This window comes from Macrotis lagotis, chromosome 1 (assembly GCF_037893015.1).
Source record: "Macrotis lagotis isolate mMagLag1 chromosome 1, bilby.v1.9.chrom.fasta, whole genome shotgun sequence".
Lineage (NCBI taxonomy): Eukaryota > Metazoa > Chordata > Mammalia > Peramelemorphia > Peramelidae > Macrotis > Macrotis lagotis.
This window is the reverse complement of record NC_133658.1, coordinates 76828688-76852410: the sequence shown is the minus strand read 5'-3', so window position 1 is coordinate 76852410 and position 23723 is coordinate 76828688.

Genomic DNA, 23723 nt, shown 5'->3' with positions numbered 1-23723 from the left:
CAGCTCTTACAGTCCTTCAGTGTTGCAGCTGATAGGTGTTGTGTGAGACTGATTGTGTTTCCTTTATATTTATATTGTTTTCTTTTTGCTACTTTCAGTATTCTCTCCTTTATTTGAGAGTTCTAGAAATTGGCTATAATAGTCCTTGAAGGTTTTATTCTGTAGTCCCTTTCTGGAGGGGTTCTGTCTATTCTTTCAATGGTTATTTTGCCTTTCTGTTCTAGCTGATGTGGACTGTTTTCCCTAATAATTTCCTACACGATGTTTTCCAGGTTCTTTTTTTTTATTTAAACTTTCTAGTAGTATGATGATCCGGGGATTGTTTCTCCTGGATGTATATTCCAGGTTGTTTGTTTTTGCTAAAAGGTACTTTACATATTCTTCATTTTTTTCAACCTTTTTAATTTGTTTAATGGAATACAATTTATGCTTAACTCAAGACATCGGCTGTGACATTATTGTATTCTCCTCTCAGTGATTTTGCATCCTACTGAGAATGTAACATGGTCACATTGCAATACTTGCTTGGTAAGTTAAGAAGAGAATACTAATATCATGAATTCAAGAGAAGTCAACATAAGTAGTTGGATGCTATTATGATTATTATTTTACTTTGAGGAAACTAAATCTGAAAGATATTAAGTAACATTCTCAGGGTCACATAACTGGTATGTATTTGTGCCTGGATTTGAACTCGGTTCTTCCAGTCTCCATGTTCAAAGTTAAATACATTGTGCAGAATTTATAGTTTGTACAAAGAAAAGGAGAAAAGTAAGGCATGCCAAGTTTACTGTTATTTTTTAAAATTTTTTTAAAGAGGAACAATGACATCACAGGTGATGTCTTGACTTAAGCATAAATTGAATTAAAGTGATACAGAGTTGTAGGAAATCATAAACTAGATTTTATTTTCTAGTGTTATCAAAGTCAAGATATTTGACAATGTCTTGGAAAACAGTAGATGTCTTCAATTTCTTACAAAACTCTAAGTATTTTATAGAATGTGCTTCAACCATTCATAGTCATATGAAAAAACTGTTCTCATCTTTTAATTTCACCAAGGGAAATCTACACATGCTTGGGGTAGACATACGCCAAATTCACTATAAGTTGTGAGGCACAATTTGGTTTAACCTTTATACCCAGATGATTTTATCAAGGTATAGTCATGACACAAGCTGTAACTTTAACTGGAATCATGTTAGTATAAAAGAATAATATGTAATAAATCTTCTACATTGCCTCTTTCTGGAAATGAAATTTTGGACAGGAATTTGTGTTTTTTAAAGTTAGAATAAAAATTTTAATATGCTTCTATACATTAAAAGACTTTGACTATTCTTCCCACAATATATTATATGTATCATCTGAAGACTAGCCTCCCTAAATCTTAAGACTCATCATTGGAAGTTAGACCAACAAGTGATTTAATTTATTGACTAAATTAACTTTAAACAGTTATTATCAAGTTAAAGAAGGGTTTTGATTTATATTGATTTCTACAATGATGTAATTTCTTTTATTTAAGGTTTTTGCAAGGCAAACGGGGTTAAGTGGCTTGCCCAAGGCCACACAACTAGGTAATTATTAAGTGTCTGAGACCAGATTTGAACCCAGGTACTCCTGACTCCAAGGCCGATGGTTTATCCATTACACCACCTAGCCACCCCAATGACGTAATTTCTAATCTCAAATAATGTTACTATGTATGAAGTCTATTGGATGGGACCATTTTGAAAATTTATTGTAATGAAGATAAAATTATTTCTTAATTTGCCTTGTATTTTTCCTAGAACCTGAAAAATAATTAGGCATTAAGGTCAAGGCAAATGGGTTTAAGTGATTTGTCTAGGGTTACACAGCTAATAACTGTCAAATCTCTAAGGTTAGATTTGAACTCAGGGTCTCCTAAATCTAGGACTGTTGCTCTATCTACTGAGACATCTATTTGTCCTAACAATATATTTGTTAATTGCTACCTAGCAATTATGTAAAATTATCATGAAAATCAAAGAACTTGCATTTTGCATATTATTCCAAGCTAAATCTTGATCCCTCAAATTAATGATTTTAGGTTTGGGTTAGTATATTCCTCTACCACATGTTTAACTAATATCTTAATAGTGAATAATATGAAAGTATTTTTCCCTTAAAAACATTGAACTTTTCTTCTGTAAATCTCAGATTGTTATCACAAAACTTTATATTTTAGTGCAAATATCCTCCCAGGGATTGTATATCATTCTATATACATAATTGATGTTGATTCAAAAAGATATGAATGGATGATTCTTATCTTTTTATCAAGTCACTGAAAGTGTCTGTTTCTTAGTTTTCTCACATATAAAAACCAAATAATAATAGCAATACATCATAGTGCTGCTGCAAGATCCAAGTGAAATGATTCAATATATAAAATGTTTTGTAAATCTTAAGATACCATGAACACATGAATGTTTATATAGTTGTGAATCATGCAACATCCTATGTTAGAATACTCAAAACAGTAGATAGATCTATAGCTTTATGGAGGAATGTGTTATTAGTATAATAGGAGTCAATATATCAGCAATAATAAATATTACAATAGGTGATAAATTGTAGACAATCCAAAAACAGACCTGATACCCACAAAATATGAAAATGAGATTGTAAGTTCCTTGAAGAAAAGGGTCATTTTATTTCCTCCTGTATTCTTAGCATAGTACTCATGCCTGAAAAATAGTAGGTACTTATATATTTGAATGAAAGAAAGTTGAAATGAATAAAAATAACCATTCGAAGTTGTCAGAAAGGAAACTTTGGAGAATTTATAGAAGCTATAGATATAAATTGAAGAAGACAATAAGGGAGAGAAGTTTTGCATATATGTCTGTGAATGTGATGCCTAGCCCAATAAAATAACTGATCACTTGAAGAATAAATTATATTAAAAGCAAATATATTATCAATGACTTTTTTAAAGATGAGGGTAATTACCCTGTATTATTTTATCTGTTTCCTGTAAATTATACTTTTGAATTGTGAAATCATTGAGATTTAAGAAATTATTCACCATAACAAAAATAGGATTCACATACAAATTTTAACTCATATTTGCAGTGAAACTTTGAATGATGAAGACATGAATTCAAATCCTATCTCTCACACTTAGTAGCTGTGTGACTAGGCAAGTCATATGCCTTTTTCAAATAAGCAGTTTCCTCATATCTAAAAAAGGGATAATGGTATGTCCTACCTTGTTAGAATGAAATGAAATAATATGCAAAATCATTTGGAAACCTTAAAGAACAGTAGAGGTTGTATCTATTGCTGTATATATTTTACAAAATGCATTTGGAAAATACAGACATTGTTTTTACAATGCTTATTTATTACAGAATCAATCAAAATTTTCTCCCTTGAGTAGTTGATCTATTAGTTCAGTAAACTTGTTGATCTTCATAAAATAACATGTCTTTAGTTATCATTATGAAACTTTACCTCCTGTAGGATTTAGTATTATTTAAATTACTCTTGGTAGAGTAATGATAGAGAAGATAGGTTAGCAGCAGCTAGATGATGCATTAGATAGACCATCTATCCCGGAGCCAAGGGGTCCTAATTCAAATTTGCCTCAGATTATAGCTATGTGACCATGGGCAAGTTACTTAACTCCATTACCTAACTAAAAAAACAAAACAAAAAACAAAAGAGGGAGAGAGGAGGGGGAGAGAGAGAGAGAGAGAGAGAGAGAGAGAGAGGAGATAGGGTACTGGTATTCTAACCACAGATACTCTATTTATGTGGCCCTGAGTGAAAACACTGCTCAAATCAGTTTACTCATCTGAAAAAAAAGGTAGAGGAGAAAATGGAAAACCACTCCAATATTTTTGTCAAGAAAACCCTAAGTGACTCACAAATAGACACCACTAAAATGACTGAATAACACAGTACTCTTTAACACTTAATTATTTTTCTTTTTTTTTTTAGGTTTTTTTGCAAGGCATATGGGGTTAAGTGGCTTGCCCAAGGCCACCTAGGTAGGTAATTATTACATGTCTGAGACCGGATTTGAACACAGGTACTCCTGACTCCAGGGCCGGTGCTTTATCCACTACGTCACCCAGCCGCCCCCATTTAATTATTTTTCAATCATTTCTCTGCTTCATTTATTTATCAAAGATACTCAATATCTTAAAAAAATATGTATACACTTCAAAGATAATGTAACACACACACATGACAAAGGATTCCTTCTACATTATCTGCAAGCAAATGGACATCAAACCTTTATTAAAATTAAAAGTCTAAGCTGAAACAGATAATTCTATTTTTGGCTAGTTTTGTTAGAAAACATTGAATTATATATTAAAAAATAAAACTACCAGAAAAAGTAATCAAGCAAACAAACAAAAAAAAAACCTTTCATAGCATTGCATCTAATTTTGTATTTTAAGGTAAAACAAACCAATTTGATACCAAGTGTTTCTTTTAATATTTAAAAAAATATACCATGAGCATGTGCTTTCTCAAGTTCCTAAATTTTCCAAGGAAAACCCCTGAAAGAAAAAGTTGAAGACTAGCTGGAAAATAAAAGAAAATATCAGTGATAAGGACAGCATAGTAGGAGTTCAAGGAGATGAATGAAACACATAAGACTTAGGCCAAAGAAGTAGATATGATGAAAAAGCTGATGAAAAGTTTCAAATGTTGAAGAAACATCACAGAAAATTAAAAGTGACAAAAAAAGAAATTGTCAGGGGGAATTATCTATAGTACAAGGGGAGGGGGCAGTGTGAGTTTATTGGTTTCAGTAAAAAAAATGCAAGAAGAAAAGAGCAAATATAAAGGAGGTAAAGAAAGCAAAGGAAAATTAATCTCTAAAAATCCAGTCATATAAGGAAGATCAGAAAGGACAAAAGAATATAAGAAATCAGGTACAAGGATTTTTTTAAACTGGATAACTGAATATATTTGTCATCAGGAAAGAAGTGAAAAAAGAAAGTAAATGAAAGTACACTGTTAATGGAGTCAGCATTTTCTGTCTGCTTTTCCTTTTTACTGTATGAGTAATATGGAAATACATTTTTCATGAATGTTCATGTATAACTGATATCAAATTGTATGCCATCTCAAGTGAGTAGGTAAAGCTATCAGGAAAATAAGAATGTTAAAATTGTTTTACATATAATTGGCAAAATATTATGTGTAGAAATGTATATCTTCTAAGAATATGGTTTAAATGTAGAAGAGTAATTGCTTATCTTGGTAATAGTAGGATTTTTATGGAATATTCTGATTTCTCTGATTCTGTATGTAAAATGTTGTTTTTGCAAGAGTGTACTTTACAAATTTTTAGATATTAATATATAAATATTATTTATGGATTCTTTCTGTTTTTGAAGTCAAATCTATTTCTTAGAGATGTTCTGAACCTTGAGGTTCTTTTCAGTTTTCCTTCATTCAATATCTAAAGTCAGGTGTAGAGACATTTTTTTTCTAACCATAGTAAAGCAAATGACAAAGTGAACTAGGGAGTTAATTCAAAAGGGACTTTTTTAAAACAAGAAAAATCACCATTCTCTAAGCAAAACATTGCTCTCAATTACAAAGCTCTAAGCTAAGATCTAAACCTAAAAGACAATATTGGCTAATGGGTCAGAAAAAGAGTTAATTTTCAAGCCACTGAAGTAAAAATAAGAGCTTTCCTTGGAGACTTCTATAAACCCTGTCCACTTGAAGTTCAAATATAAGGCTGCATACATTTTCTCATGAGTCATTTATATTGACTTAATTGCTTTCTGATGTCACAAAGAGAATGAAATTTTCTTTTTGTCACCAGAGAGAATAAGTGCCAGATGTTTTGTCTCACTTGTGCTTAGTTGTACATAATTGGTTTGGTACTTTATTAGTTATTTTTAATTGATATTTTATTTTTTCAAATATATGTTATGAAAGTTTTTCAAAATTATTCCATATGCATAAACATATTTTTAAGTTACAAAATTTCCTTCCACCCTCCCTTCCAAGACCACTCCCCTCAGTCAGGCTAATATTGTACATACATATTTGTAGTAAGTATGTTTACAGATGTGATTTTTGTTATGAGTAATTAAGATTAAGGGAAGGAAATATATGAAATATTTTTTACAAAGTGAACATAGTGTTTATCAGATTCTGAAGGGTTTTTTTGTTCTTCTGTATGGGAATAGCATTATCCATAGCTTATCTAATAGAGTAGTCCTAACTCTCAAAATTGCTGAGAGGATTATTATTTAATTTTTAAGAAAGAATAAGGCAGAAGTATAATCTAATATTTTTCTTATAAAATTACTTTAAGGTCATAACTATTTTGAAAAGGTTTTTGCTCCCTTTTAATGCTGCATTATTGAACTTTACAGTAGATTCTATTTATTATTCAAATAGATGGAGATAAGAATTTAATGACAGTTTTGTTATTACTAGCTGTATTTCCCTCCACTATATTTCTTCCCACTCTCATTTGTTCTATTCTCTCTCTCTCTTGTTTCATCCTGTCCCTGTCCAAAAGTGTGTTGTAACCGAGTACCCTCTCCCAAAAGCTTTCCTCTCTTCTATCACATATTTCACCCATCCCTCCCTCCATTCCCACTTATCCCATCCCTTTCTTCTCATTTTTCTCTCTAGGGTAAGATAAGATTTCTATACCCTATTAAGAGTGTATGTTATTTCCTCTCTGAGTCATTTCTGATGAGAATGAAGGCTCACTCACTCCCCATCACCTTCATCCATTGCACTCCATTGAAAAAGCTTTTTCTCTACTCTTATGTGAACTATCTTAGCCCCTTCTTCTCCTTTCTCTTCCTCTCAGTACTTTCCTTTATCACCCATTGATTCCACCTTTTTATTATATTATACCCTTATATTCCACTCCTCCCTGTGCTCCTTGTAACAGCTCTTATAAATGAGAAAGTTCATATGAGATATCAGCATCTTTTTGCCATGCAAATATACAACCAATTCAATATCATTAAGTTCTTCTCATTCACTCCCTCTATGGTTCACTAGAGTTCTGTACTTGTAGATCAAACTTTCTGTTCACATCTTGTTATATCAATAGGAAAGTTTGAAAGTCCCCCGTTTCATTTACAATCCATCCTTTCCCCTGATAGAGGATGTTTGGCTTTGTTGGGGAGTTGATTCTTGTTTATAAACCAAGATCTTTTGCATTTTAGAATATCATATTCCAATCCCTATGGACCCTTAATGTAGATGCTGCCAGCTCCTGTGTAATCCTGACCATAGAACCAGGGTAGCTGAATTGTTTGCTTCTTTTTGCTTTGAAGTTTTTAGTATTTTCTCTTTGACTTGGGAGTTTTGGAATTTGGCTATGATATTCCTGGAAGATTTTCTTTTGGGATCTCTTTCAGGAGGTGACCTGTGAATTCCCTTAATTTCTATTTTACCCTCTTATGTCAGGATCTCAGGGAAATTTTGCTGTATTATTTCTTCAAAAATGAAGCCTAGGTTCTTTTCCTGTCCATGACTTTCAGGTAGCCCAATAAATTTTGAATTATTTCTCCTGGATCTGCTTTTGAGGTTGATTGTTCTTGCACTGAGATATTTCATATATTCTTCTAATTTTTGGCTTTTTTTGGAAGACTTTTATTTCTTCCTGGTTTCATGGAAAGTCATCAGTTTCCTTTAGTTTCATTCTGCATTTGAAGGAGTTATTTTCTTCAGAGAGCTTTTTTGTCTCCTTTTACAGCTGGCCAATTCTGCTTTTAAGACATTCTTCTCCTCCTTGCCTTTTGTTTTACTTTTTCCATTTGGCCTAACGTGATTTTAACATATTATTTTCTTAATTTTTTTTTTTTATATTTCTTTTAACCAAGCTTATGATTTGGTTTTCATGATTTATCTTCACTGCTTCTCATTTCTCCTTGCAATTTTTCTCCACCTCCCTTAATTGCTTCTCAAATTCTTTTTTGAGCTCATCCATAGCCTGAACCCATTTTGTTATTTCTCTTAGAGGTTTTGGATACAGAACCTTTGAGTTTGTCATCTTCTGAATCTTCCATGGTACCAAAGTAATTTTCTATGGTCAGATTCTTCTCTTTCTGTTGTTTAATCATTTCCTTAATCCAAGACTAATTTACAGCACTTCCAAGGATTTGGTGGTTTGTTGGGAGGCCCCACTGGGATCTTTATTCCACCAAGGTCTTATACTCTTTCGCCTGTGCTTTGATATATAGATGACCACAGGCACTCCCCTCTTCCCTGGAGCTGTGAGGAGAGGCCCTGCTTGGCTATGGTGTTATGGGAGCCAAAATTGGGACCTGGATCTGAATATGGCCAAACAGCAGAGTCCTGCCCAAGGGAGAACAGAGAGATTTCTGCAATCTCCCCCAACCCCCTTATGTCTGTGGTCTGTGCTCTGTGGCTGCAGGCTGGTTTCCCTGGATCCTGCTGCAGGTTCTCACCACAGGGCTGCTCTGAGGCTGGCGCTCCTCAATCCACACTCATTCTGGTAAAGCAGAGTTTTCTCACAGTCCCTTCAAGCTGTTCTCAGTTATCCCTGGTCTGGGCTGCACTGTGCTGTGGATGTGGCTTTTTTCCAAACCCTGCTTCCAGTGAAACACACCTTTCCTACAGAACTTCTAAGTTATCTTGGACTGGGTAATTGTATCACTGTCTTTCTGTGGGTTCTGCCCCTCTAAATTTTGGCTAGAATCATAATTTGATGTCTTTGGGAGTTTATTAGGGAATGAGTTTCTGGGAAATACTGCCTTCACACCACCATCTTGGCTCCACCCTGAGTTTATCTTTTAATGGAAGAAAACACATGAAGGGATCCTAGAAAGTATAAGGGGGATTATGATGAAAAGTATAGGTTAGAGACAGCAATGATGAATTGCAATGTCTTGATTACAGTCAGAATGAGATAAAAGCCATTCTACTGGAACAGAGCATGTCATGTAAAGTGTTCAAGGCTCCATGTAATGAGAATGATTAGCTAGAGGGCAGGTAGTACAACATGGAACAAAGAATTAGGAAAAATAGGATTGTACATGGTGAGGTAGTGGCAAATTGGTCAGATAAGAACTTCTGACCAGTTTGAAAAATTTCAGAATTTAGAAACTTGAACATAGAGCAATAATGATCCATGGTGAAGTCACTGTTATGCTGTCAACTCAAAATATAAATGAACTGAGTGAAGAAAGTGTTCATAGCAGTTGAATTCAATGAACTGTATTGAAAAATTGTTGCAAATATCCGCAAATACCTTCAATATTTCCATTGCAGTCTCCAAAACTAAAAGAATGAGAAGTAGTGAGAGGAAGATTGACTTAACCTTTAAGAATTTTGATTCAGGTGAGAGAAAATCCACCAAATTGATAGATAAAAGAAGCAAGAACTAGGAAAATATGCAATCAGAGAGCATAAACTTCAATAGAAGAGATTAAATCTGGTAATAAGAGAACAGAGAGGAATGGATATTTCAAAGTCCTATGAATCAGGATAAGAAAGTTTAAAAGAAACCAAAACAAACAGCAACAACATAACAAACAGACAACACTTGCTTTCTAGAGGGTCCAAGTTAATGTAGAGTCCTTGATAAAATATAACATTTCTCATCTTTTGCACATCAATTGTATTTCAGATTTCTTTGTATTTCCTTCATGTGTATTAGCAAGAACCATGTGGTCATCTCTAATGGTTAAACAAAGGATGGATGCAATTCTTCAAAAGTAAAATACAGTAATATTACATCAAAAAGAAAATTTATTATTCATGTATATGGTCTCTTATTTCTATCTTGCTAAAGAAATACCAATATCAGACTTTTTATTTAAAAATTAGATCATATTATTTATTCATTTTAAAACTTCCCATTAAAACAGAAATTAATTCATGTTTTCAAAATAAAATTAAAATCATTCATTTTTACATTATTTTATATCTGAATCTTTGTTTCTGATTTGTTTGTTTTCTCGGCTATATGCTTAAATATTTGGGAAGACAGAATCTGATTTTAAAGATTGCCACAAAAGTTTTCTCTTTTATATCCCAGGACTCATAATATATAGTTCTGATTTTCTTTTTCAAAAATAATATCTTTATTTCCCTTTATTTAGGGTAACATAAACTTCTGTAGTTGTTTTGAGTTCCTTCTTTAACTACTGTGACATTACAGTGCATCCTTTGAGGGGAGCTATCATTTTAAGTAGATCTTGATCTTAATCCTATTATAATCCAGACCATCCTATTCTATGCATGTTGAGTATTTCCTTGTAAAGGGAGACACTTTCCCAAACTACTTTCATTATTAATCTACAGTTATAAAATGAACTCACTGCTCTGTTTCATTAATGAGCAGATTTTCAATGTAGATTAATGTCTATAATTTTATCATTCTTCATTTCATTCATAACACTGTATCCCTATTCTCAGCATTATTTTTTTCTAAGTATGCATAGTATAATGGAAGACATTTAAAAATTATATAGCAAGGGGCAAAAAGTTTCTAATACCTTCTTCCCTTTTGGCAAGTTGAATTATAAGCTTGAAAAATATTTTCAGAGACCTTTACCTTTGTAAATCTATTTTGTTAAAAAGTATTTATAATAAAATTCAGAAATCTGTAAAGCTTATAAAGTCCCTCTAAATTGTATCCATGCTTTCTTCCTTTACTATCCCAAAGATTTTACTTCCACTTGTCAAACATAGGTATTAGAATATTATAGAGAAAAGTAATTTGAGAGAGGTCATGTATTCTGAACTCTCTTCAATATAGGAACTCTTTATAAAACATGAGATACATCCAAGCATCAAGATATACCTACAGTCGGATAAAGCACTGGCCTTGGAGTCAGGAGTACCTGGGTTCAAATTCAGTCTCAGACACTTAATAATTACCTAGCTGTATGGCCCTGGGCAAGCCACTTAACCCCGTTTGCCTTGCAAAAATCTAAAAAAAGAAAAAAAGATATACCTACAGTCCCTGTTATAATGGAAGAGTGATAGTGAATTTTAATAGATCTAAAGGCAGTTAGGTTTCTACACTAAGTACACCAATATGAGCTCAATGTTTTCCAAGGAAGAGTGAATCAGACTGGGTTGGGATTGGAGCAAATTAAAATTCTTGGGTTGATGTGAAGAGACCTAGGGAGACATTAAAAAAGATTATTGCCCAAATTTTGGGACATTTCCAAGAATGGGAAACCACTTATACTATGATTTAACTCATTCTCTTTGTGGATAACTAACTGTTAAAAATATTCTTTTGTTTACTGGCTTCAAATCTAACTTTTGGTAACATCAATCTGCTCCTCGTGCTCATTCTATTTCTTAGAAGTTCACTGGGAAAATCTAATCTTTTATATCATATAACTTTAACAATGTGAAAACAATAATCAGCCTCTCTATCCAGTGCCTCCTAAAATCACCTTTTTTTCCTCACATTTCTTGTTCTTATTTATTGTTCAGATAACCTCACAGTTGATCAATATCTTTCCTATTATACCGCACCTAGAACTGAATGTCATTCTATAAATAGGCACTGACCCAAACAAAATGCATTGGGAATATCTACCTGTTGACTTCCTTGATCTGGTTTCTGTATACTTAATAATGTATCCTTAACTCATATTAGCTTTAGACCTCAGAGTACAGTTTTTTTTTAAATAAATGATAGAATATTTCAGCATATTTTTCTACCATTCCTCTGGGATACCAATTAAAATCCTCCTGGAGAAGAAACACCTCAGACTTGACAATAGGGCAGAATGTAACTTGTCCCTTCAGATAGCACAGAGAGTTCAGTTAAGCACTGTGAGCAGTTGGATGCTCTCTCCTTCACTGTTCATTGAAATGTCGATAAAGATGTGTCAGAAATACAGACAGATTGTCAAATGTAATACATCTCAGGCATTTTCTGTCAGGAGAACAAAAAGGCAAACTTTTAATAATTGTCTAAATTCATAGATCTTTGTAGCTTTTCTGTGAAATTCAAGGACTATGATGGGATATTTCACTCTGTGGAAGAAAAGTGCTGTTTGTCCAAACATCAGAAGAAATGTGGATTTCTCATTTAAATACAATTATTAATTCCATGTACATTGTATTTTTTACTTTTCTTCCCATATAGTATCTTATTATTTTTAATATTACTATACCTTCCCAATATATATTCCATCATATAAATACCCTTTTATAGTAGTGAGGATATTGCTACCATTGCTACCTGTCAGATAACATAAAGGTCTTAAAGATTCTCTGTGGATGTAGTTGCCATATTCTTGATGATGCATAGAATCCCCAGTCAATCTATTTGCAGTAGTATGAGGGTTTCCAAATGAAGTTGGATTCTGTGAAAAAAGTAGGAAAATCCAATAGATTAGCCAAGATACTTTAGTACCTAATTGATAGCCCAGAAGAACTCAACAGTCCTACTCAACAACCCACTACTACTCTCTTACCTCAAATCTGTCTGTGAGAATCACAATACTGCCAGCTCTTCAGAGATCTTAGTCACATTTCCCAAGATATTGATGAAATCTTTGTAAATGTGGTCTGAACATGCTATTGAGACAGCATTAAGACCCTTTTTCCTAATTAATCCCTGCTGTTCAGACTTATCCACATGTTGAAGTTATTCCCCTACTCCAATACATGAGGCTTTATATGCCTTGAGATAGAGTCAGCCCCAATATAAAACTACCAATTGACAAGAATACTCTTATCTTTTATCCATGTCTGATGAGGGTGAGGCATCTTCTCAGAAGTGAGTTAAGCCAGGGAACTATATCAAAGTGCTGTGTGAATGGGGAATAGTGAAAATTGAGCCAAGAAATTCTGAGATGATGACTGACATCCCCACACAAACTCCATCAACCACTAGTTAGTGTCTGAAGTACTTTATTATATTCCAGATTCAAGTGCTAAAGAAAGAATATAGCTAGGGAGATTCAAAAACTTCTATGTAGTCCAGCACGGTCCTTCTATACCTACATTCACATATTTTCAAAAGACAGAGGAATTAATATTCCCACTCAATAAGAGACGCACATAGAGGTTTGATCCAAATTTCAGAATGTATGCCAGTCAATATATAAAGAATTTTTTATATATGGCAAGAAAGAAGAAATTTTCTAGTATGTATCTAAGGCCATTTGTACTCAGGTATTCCTGTCTTTAGGTTTGATAGTCAAGCTACCAAAACACCTAGATGCAACATCAACCATCACCTGTCTTTGACTTCAAAACATCCTTAAAATGACTAAAATTATTATGTTTCCATAAATGCTTCCAATTTGATACTTGGTAAGAAATAGCATTATTTTATATAAGTGTAATAAGGATGCTATGCAGGTTAGCACATAATCCTTCTAGAATGTGAAATGATGCTTTTTTGTTCTACCAGGAGGAGAAAAATTGCTTGGACAATATCTTTTAAGAATTGATCATGGAAAACTGCTTTAATATCCTGGAACAAAGTAGTTTTTGAAAAACAAATAGTATTTGACAAAATAGTCCTTGAAAGATTTCATCTAGAAAGAGATCCATTGTGAAAACTTCAAGGAAAATTGTAGCCAAATTTCAGAATTCTCAATTAGAGAAAATGATGAAAACTTTCAAACAAAAGAAGGAATATAAATATCAAGGAGGCACAGTCAGGATTTCTTGGGATTTATCAGTTTCATTGTTATAGAAACAGAAGGATGGGAATATGTTATTCTGGAGGGTAAAGAAGATTGTATTACAACCATGAATCAAGTATATTGCAAATTTTAGCTTCTCCTTTTAGGGAGAAGATGAATTTTCAGTGAAACAGAGGAATTTCAAACTTAACTGATAAAAAATTAGAACAGAACTTAAAATTTCATCATTATAGCTAAATAGATCTCGTTGGAAGTGATAAAGAAGGAAACTATCTCTTCTTAAAAAGTACTATAGATAATAAAGCTACATCAATAATAAACATTAATACACCAATAGTATAGTATCCAAACAATTAGAGGAGAAGGTAAATTAGTTTCATGGAGACATAAACAGGAGACTTCAATAGCTCTCTCTCATAATTAATAAGTCTACCCAAAAAATAAATGAGAAGTAAAGAAGATGAATAAAATTTTAGAAAATTTACATTTGGCTAACCCTTCTTTTCTGCAGTGCATAACATCTACACAAAATATTGACCATTTATTAGGGCTTAAAAAATCACAAAATCAAATGACAAAAGACTAAAACATTAAAAGACTTCTTTTCATATCATGATGCATTAAGAATTACATTTAATAAAGGACCGTGGAAAGAAGATCTAAAATTTAATTAGAAACTAAACTAATTTTAAAAAATTAGTAAATCAAAAAACAAAACATAGAAATAATCAATATTTTCATCAAAGAAAATGGAAATGATGAGACATACTAAATCTTGTGGAGTGCAACAAAAGAAATTATTACAGCAAATTTTATCTCTAAATGCTTATATGAATAAATTAGAGAAAGAGAAGATTAATTAATTGGGAATGTAACTTAAAGGATGGGGGGGAAATTAAAAATTTGCCTAAAATTCAAAGTTAGTTATTAAGAAAATAAAAGGACAAATTAATAAAATTGAAAATAAGTAAATTTTTGAACTAATAAATACAAGAGTTGATTTGATAAAACGATAAACTCATTGAAATAGATAAAACGTTGTCTTATCTGAATAAAAAAATAAGAAAATCATGAAAATGGCAAACACCACCAATGAGAAGGAAATTAAATTTATAACTCCAAGTTATTTTGCCAAACTTTAAGTCAATAAATTTTACAATTTAAATCAAATGGAACTATACTTATGAAAATAAAAATCTGTCCAGATTAACAAAGGAAAATATGAAGTACTTAACGCTGTTTTAAAAAATAATTGTTTATAAACAAGCCATCAATGAAATCTCTAATTAAAAAAAATCTACACGGATAGTTGGATTTGTATGTGAAATCTACCAAATATTTAGAAGGGGGAAAATCCCAATTATATAATAACTATTTGGAAAAAATATGTGAAGAATGAGACTTGCTGGATTCCATTTATAACATCACCACCATCCTGACATCTAAGGCAGAAAAAGCCGAAGTGGACAAAAAAAATTATAGACCCATCTCCCTAATGCATATTGATAAAAAGTTTGTTTAAAAAAATAACAAAAATATTTCAGTAAGTTATTACTAGGATAATAGACCATGATCAAGTAGGATTTATATCCAATAGGCAACAATGGTTCAATATTAGGAAAAATCAACATATTTGAAAATATGAATCACAAAATTAACAGAAATCAAGATTATCTCAACATATGCTTAAAAGACCTTTGACAAATTATCGTACTCATTCCTATTAAAAATACTAAAGAGTATAGGAAAAAAATGTTTTCCTTAAAATGATTAGCAATATCTAACTAAACCATCAGCAAGAAATATATCTATGTATACATATATATGCATGTATAGGGGATTAAGTTTGCAGTTTTCAAAAGGAGTTAGAATAGACAATGAAGAAACCATTATTTCACTCTTTGCAGATAATATAATGGCATACCTCAAGAAATCTAGAAATTCACCTAAAAAAGTACTTGTTATAATTAGCAACATTAGCAACATAATAGGGCAGAAAATGAATTCACAAAAAATCATCTGCTTTTCTTATATATAACAAAGTATGTGAGAAAGAGATACACAGGAAAATTCCATTTAAAGTAATTGTAGACATCTTAAAGTACTTGGGAATCTGTCTGCTAAGGCAAATCAAGAACTATCTGAATACAAGAGCAAAACAGTTTTTATACAAATATAGTTAGATATAATCAATTAAAAAATGTCAGTTGCTCTTGGATATGGTGAGTTAATATAATAAAAAGGACAATACTAATTAAATCAAATGACTTCTTCAGGGCTAGAAAAATTAGTAACAGAATTCTTCTGGAGCAAGAAAACTTCAAGAATATCAAGGGAATTAATACCAAAATAATTGTAAAGGAAGGTAGACTATCTTTTCCAGATCTAAAGCTATATTATAAATTGTCAGTCAACAAATCTGCCTGGTACTGGCTAAAAATCAGAATGACAGATCACTGGATTAGAGGGATTACAGTAGTAAATGACTACTGAAATCTACATTTTGATATACCAATAGAACTTATTTGACAAAAAAACTTAAAAACATGGAAATTAATAGGGCAAATGCTAGGCATAGTACTATATCTCAATTCCTATACCAAAATAAGGTCAGAATTGGTATAGAATTACATCATAAAACTTGACAACACAGGTAAATTAGGAGAAAAGATACTTTATCTTTGGACCTATGGAGAGTGCAAATGTTTATGATCAAACATAAGATAGAAAAGGTTGTATATTGCAAAATGGATGATTTTTACTACATTAATTATATAAAGTTTTTTGCAGAAACAAATCCAATGCAACCCAAAATTAGATGTAACAGTGAAAGCTAGTAAACAATTTTCACAAAGAGTGTTTCTTATAAAGGAATCATTTCTAAATTATATTGAGAACTGAGAAAAATTTATAACAATACAAGCCCTTTATCAACTGATAAATGGTCAAAGGATATGAAAAGACAGTTTTCAGATGAAGAAATTAAAGCTATTTAAATCATATGAAAAAATACTCTACATCATTATCAAATGGAAAAAATGCAAATTAAAACAACTTTGAGTTACTCCCTCACCCTATCACATTAGCTAAGAGGACAAAAAAGGAAAATGATCAATATTGTAGATGTGAGAAATCTGAGATAGTATTTTATTTTTAGTGAAATTGGGAAGTGATCCAACCATTTTGGAGAGAAATTTGGAAATATATCCAAAGGACAATAAAACTGAACAAACCCTTTAATCCAGCAATAGTACTACTAGGTCTGTATCTCAAGGAGATTATGAAAAAGGGAAAAAGTAATCACACATACAAAGTACAAAAATATTTATAACAAATCATTTAGTAATGTCAAAGTATTAGAAATTGAGGGAATATTTTACATAATTTCTACTGTGCTGTAAAGAAATCAAGATGCCAATGTGGAGGCAGGATTCCAATGATCTTTTCCCCAGTAAACTCCAAAAGCCATAAAATTGTTTTGCTAATCAAATTCTAAAGGGGAAAAATCCACAGAAAGACTGAGTGAAACAATTTTCCAATCCAAGACAACTTGATAGGTCTATGGGAAAGGTCTATTTCACTGGAACCAGGGTGGAAAAAAGGCACAGCACAACCCAGGCGGCAGCCACAGCAAACCAGTTCCAGCCTTCCAGAAAGAGATGGCAGGGCACCTGGGTCCCTAGGGGCACCTGGATCTATGGCAGCTGGAGCATTTTCTAGACTTCTTGAACAAGGGATTGGCTTGCAAGATTGGAGTGAGAACTCTACAAATCAGAATGAGTGCAAAGAACAGATCAGCACAGTTCTCAGGGTAGCCCCACCACAAGAATGTACTGAGTCACTCAGCAGCTGTTTCCAGAGAACTTACCCTATAGATAGTAAACAGTTTGGAAGAGATTGCAGGGTTCTCTCTGTTATCCCTGGGGCAGGACTCTGTTGCTTTGTCTATATTCAGACACTGGTCACAGTCTTGGGCCCCACACTGTCAGAGAGGAGCAGGAACCCTCTCTATAGCTCCAGGGCAAAGGGGAGAGTTTGTGGTCATGCACAGACCAGAACACAGAGCCTTTAATACAACACTGGAGGAATTCAGGTCTCTGGGAGATTGTCCCCAAAACCCCCCAAAAAGTATCATAGGCTGATGAAATGGTAGAAAAAATAGAAAAATAAAAAAGAATCTGACCACAGAAAATTATTTTGGACTCATGGAGAATCAAAATATACACTGAGAAGATGACAAATTCAAAGTTTTTGTAATTAAAACCTCTAAGATGAATAGTAGCTGGTCTCAGGCTATGGGAAAGTTCGAAAAGACTTTGCAAAGCAAATAAGTAAGGTCAAGGAAAAATTGGGAAGAGAAATGAGAGTGATGCAGTAAATGATGAAAATCAAGTCAGCATCTTGGGGAAGAAGATACAAAAAATTACCAGAGAAAATTTAAAAAAAAACAGTTTAGGTCAAATGGAAAAAGTCATCTAAAAGATGAGGGAAAAAATGTCTTAAAAATCGGAATCAGCCAGTTGGAAAAGGAAATAGTAAAACTCTCTGAAGATAACAACACCTACAAAGGTAGAAAAGAAGTTGAAACCTTTGTGAGAAATCATAAAAAGAAACAATAAAACAAAACCAAAAGAATGACAAACTAGAGGAAAAATATGAAATATCTTATTGGAAAAGCAACTGACCTGAAAAACAGTTTCGGAAGAGATTATTTTAAAATTAGTGGACTACTTGAAAATCATGACCAGGAAAAGAGCCTAGTCTTTATTTTTCAAGGAATAATTCACTAAAATTGACCGAATCCTAAAATAGAAATTGAGAAAATCCACTCATCACCATCTGAAAGATTCCCCTCCCCCCAAAAAAAAACCCTTCCAGGGATATCTAAATTCCAGAACTCCCAAGTCAAAGAGAAAATACTAGATGCAGCCAGAAAGAAACAATTCAATCACTGTGGTGCTAAGGTCAGAATTACATAGGATTTGGCAGCATTTACATTAATATTTCATAAGGGCTTGGAATATGGTATTCCAGAAGTCAAAGGGGTTGGATTACAACCAAGAGTCAACTGCCTAGCACAACTGCATACCCTCTTTCAGGGGAAAAGGTGAATATTCAATGAAATAGGAGATTTTCAAACTTTCCTGTTGAAACAATCAGAGCTGAGCAGAAAGTTTAATCTTCATGTACAGGCCTTCGGTGAAATATATAGAGGTTGGACAGGAGGGGTAAATTATGAGGGATTTAATGATGCTGAACTGCTTGTTTTGCTGCATGGAAAGATGTTATTGATAAATCATATGAACCTTCTCACTTATAAAAACAAAAGGGGCACATATAGAGAAAGCACAGAAGGGAACTAAATATAATGGTATAAAATAGTATAAAGTTGCAATCAATGGGTGAAAAGGAATTTACTGGGAGAAAGGAAGAGGAGAGATAGAGTGGACTAAGTTGTACACTTTTGCAATGGAGAGGAAGCAGGGAAGGTGAAAGGGACTGACTGAACCTTCATTCTCATTAGAAATGGTTCATAGAGAGAATAACAATCACTTGGTAGAGTATGGAAATATATTTTACCCTTAAGGAAAAAGAACAGGAAAGGGATGGGAGGATGGGGAAAAGGGAGGAGGAGGAGGGGGAGTATTGATGTTAAAAGAGAGGGAAGATCATGGGAGAGGGTAGTTAGGCAGATTACATTAAACTTCTGAGGAGGGACAGGAAGAAAGGAAAGAATGAACAGAATAAATAGCAGTAAGAAGAAATAGGGAGGGAAATGGTTAACAATAGCAACTGTGGCAAAAAATATTGAAGCAACTTATTTGACAGACTTATAAAGAATGCAACCCAACTCAGAAACAGAGTCGATTTAAGTTGAACACAGACTGATGTACATTTTTTTTTCTCTCACTTTCTTTCTCTTGTGGTTTATTTTTTGGGGGAGGCTTTATGTTAACTTTTACAAGATTTTTGTAGTAAAGTGAAAATAAGTTTTAAAAAATAATTTTAAAAATAAAGGAATCAAGAGTTGCTAGACTTTAGAATAGAATGAAATTACTTGCATGAACTGTGTTGAGTGAAATGAACAGAACCAGGAGATCATCATATGCATTAATGGCAATATTTTGAGCTGAATCAACTAAGATACATGCAACTCCTCTGATCTGAATGTACTATTATGGAAAATCACAACTACATGTAGGGGGGAAAAAACAAAACTATGGAGCCTGAATACAGAGTAAAACATTCCATGTACACTTTTTATAATTTTTTTAAAATTTTTCTTTCTTTCTCATGGGTTTTCCTCCTCTTAACTTAAATTCTTCTTTCACAATATGACTAATATGGGTATATGTTAAACCAAATTACATATGTTTAACTTATGCTTGAGAGTTCATTGCCCTAGGAATTGGGGGAAGGAAGGGAAGTGGAAAAATTTGAAACTCATAAAATTGCAAATGAATGTTGAAAAATATCTTTGAATGCAATTTAAAAAATTAAAATAGAAATTTTAATGAAAATAAAGAAGATAAAACATAATGTTCTTTAGAGTGAAGTAATATACTTTTATTTAAAAACAAATCTAGAAATTAAAAATAAATCAAAGATTATAGCAAAGTTGTCAATTTCATTAAAAAATCTTGATTAACATTTTTCCTCTTCATGTTTCTTCAATAACATTAAACTAAAGGTTTCTGTTCACTAAATATGTTCAAATTTATTTTTTACTCATTTTTCCCTTTTAATTTTCAATATTGAGAAAAATCAAACAAGAAATGTATATCTATCATGGGAAAAGAAAAAAACGAAGTGTCTGTGGTATTGGACATTAGAATAGGGCAGGGAATGAGTTAATGAGTAGGATATTTTAAGTATAAGCCTTTGGAATTATCTCACCTCATTGTATTTCTGAGAATATCTATAATTCATAGATGATGATCATTTTAAACTATTGCTGTTACTATGTGCAACATTCTCCTGGTGCTGCTTATTTTACTTTGAATCACTACATATAAATCATCAATATCTTTTTCCTCCCTAAAAATTCTCCTGCTCACCATTTCTTAAACCCTAATAGTATTCCATAACACCCATCCACAATTTGTACACTCATCTACTAATTGTTGGACATCTGCTCAATTTGTGATTCTTTGTCACCACTTAAAAGTACTGCTATTGATATTTTTGTATGTAACTGTCCTTTTCTTTTCCTTTGATCATTATATTGCTTGGTCAAAGAATAATCACAATTTTATAGCTCCTTGCTCTCCACTATGGTTGAATGAGCTCACAGCTCCAAAAATACAATAGTGTCCTAATTTTTCCTCATTCCTTCTACCATTTGTAATTTTTCTTTTCTATCAAGTCCCTCAATTCTATACATGTGAATGCTACCTCTGAATTCTTTTTATATGCATTTCTCTAATCAATGGTGATTTATAGTACTTATATATGAGTATGTATATATATATATATTTTATTTCTTCTTCTTGAAACTATCTATTCATATTTCTGCAGTTATCAACCAAAGAATGATTAATATTAATATTACTATAAATCTGACGTAATTCTCTCTATGTTTGAGGAATGATTTATTTTTAAATTGGGAAAACATGGTACATTTCCCTCCCTAATCTCTTGCTTCCCTTCTTATCTTTATAGTATTGATTATGTTTGAGTAAAAAAAAATAGGAAACTTGGCACAATCAGAAGTATCCATCTAAAATCTTTTCTGGGGGGTTATGCAAGGAAATCAGGTTAAGTGAATTGTTCTTCTGAATACCACATTTTAATAAAGTTCGAAATCTAGAACAACTAGATTGACTTCCTATATAAGTTTTTTTCATTGTTTCCTCTGGTATTTTTAGCCTTTTGTTTTTTCCGGATTAATTTTATACATTTTTTTCTAACCCTACACAAAAAATCTAATACTTTTATTCACAAGGCATTGAAAAAAAAGTGCAAGTAAACTACCTGCATTATATGTGAAATATCCTTCATCATCTAATAGTGTTATCTACTATCAACTGTTTTAGAGTAAATATATATTTTTACAAGTGAACACTGCCTTTACACAAATAATGATTAAAGTTTCTGGCAATAAAAAGTTGATAAATTGAATTAATGAACTTGTAAAGGAAAAGATTTCTTATGTTCAAATACATTCATAAAATGTAAACACATTTTTTTTGTTTCTTGTTTTAGAACAAGCAACTTTTGCTTTCAAGAGATCAAGACAATACTTGAGATGTGTGTGTGTATTTGTGTGTGTACATACAAACATATAATTTAGAGAGAGAAAGTGAGAATATGTGTATACATGTGTATTTATGTTTATACATGGTCAAGGTACATTCAAACCTTGGACACAGAAAAATAAACCACTAAATATAGTTAATATACTATGTATAACTTATGTATATACCCACTAACTATATATAAACATGGAAATAGGTACTTATAATGTGTAATATATATGCATGTATATTTCTATGCAGAAAGGATCAAAATGTTTTGAAAATTTTTATCAAAACATATGACAGTCTCTATTAAGAAAAGCCATATAACAGAAATGTGAGTGTAACCTTTTCATCTTATTTGAGAATTACATAAATATAATCCACAGTCTTGGATTCATGCTTGTTTTACTTAGAATAGAAGCCTAGCATAGCTAGTGCCAGAATTGTCAACAATTTTTAAAAAATTATTTATTAATTTTGATCCATATGCACATGTATATTTTTCAGTTACAGAATTTTGTTCCACTCTCCATTTCTCTGCTTCCTTCAGTGGTGAACAGTCAGGTTATCATTGTACATACATATTTTGATAAACATGTTTACAGATTAATCATTTTCAGTATGAGGATTAGGATTAAGGGAAAGAGTTACATAAGAGATAATTTTTATAAAGTGTTCATGTTATTCTGAAGGGTTGGTTTATATTTTGTGTTGTTTTATTCTTTTTTCTTCCTCTGGATGGGGATAACACCGTCCATAGTCAGTCTCATCCTATAAATTGTCCCAAGCTTCTCCAGATTCTGACCATTTATGGTTTGCTATAGAACAGTAATATTCCATAGTATTCGTATACCATAACTTGTCTAGCCATTCCCGAATTGATGGGCATCCCCTCAATATCCAATTATTTGCTACTCCAAAAAGAGTTGCTATGAATGTTTTGGAAAATGCATCACTTTTATCATTTTTATAATTACTTTTGGATATAGAACTAGAATTGGTCTTTGGGCATAGTTGGTTCTGCTCACTTCATGCTTCATTATTATGTGCAACCGTTTCCAAATTTTTCTAAGATTATTGAATTCATTATTTCTTATAGCACAATATTATTTTATTAATGTCATATGTCACAACATATTTGGTTCATTGATGAGCATCCTTGCAATTTCCAGTTCTTTGCCACCACAAAAAGACATGCTATAAATATTTTAGAAGATACAAATTCATTTCATTTTTCTCTTTGGAAATAGACTTAAGGGTGATATTGATTAGTCAAAGGGTATAAGAAGTTTAATTATTCTTAGGTTATAATTTCAGATTACTCTCCAGAATGACTGGATCATATTAGAATTCCACTAACAATAAATTTCTGTCTCAATTTTTCCACATCTTCAACATTTTTGCTTTTCTCTTTAATCCATTTAACTAAATTGATAGGTGTAAAATGAGATTTTAATATTAGCTTAATTTTAATTTTTATAATCAAAAATGATTTAGACCATTTATATGACTATAAATTATTTTGATTTCTTCATAAAGAAAACTGTGTCTTCTTGATTCTTTATCATTTGGGGAATGATTCATACTTTTATAGATTTGATTAATTTATTTATATTTGTGAGATGAAACCCGGATCTCAGAAACTGTCTCTATATTTTCCTACAGTTTTCTGTTTTAATTCTGATCATGGCCACATTAGCTTGTTTATACAATTTGTTTTCAATGTAATATTATCAGCATTACTTATTTTGCAGCTAACTTTATTCTCTCTTGTTTATTTACAAATTGCTTATTCATAAATCTGATAAGTAATATGTACCAGATTCTATTTTTTCTTGCAAATGTAAATTTTTATAAC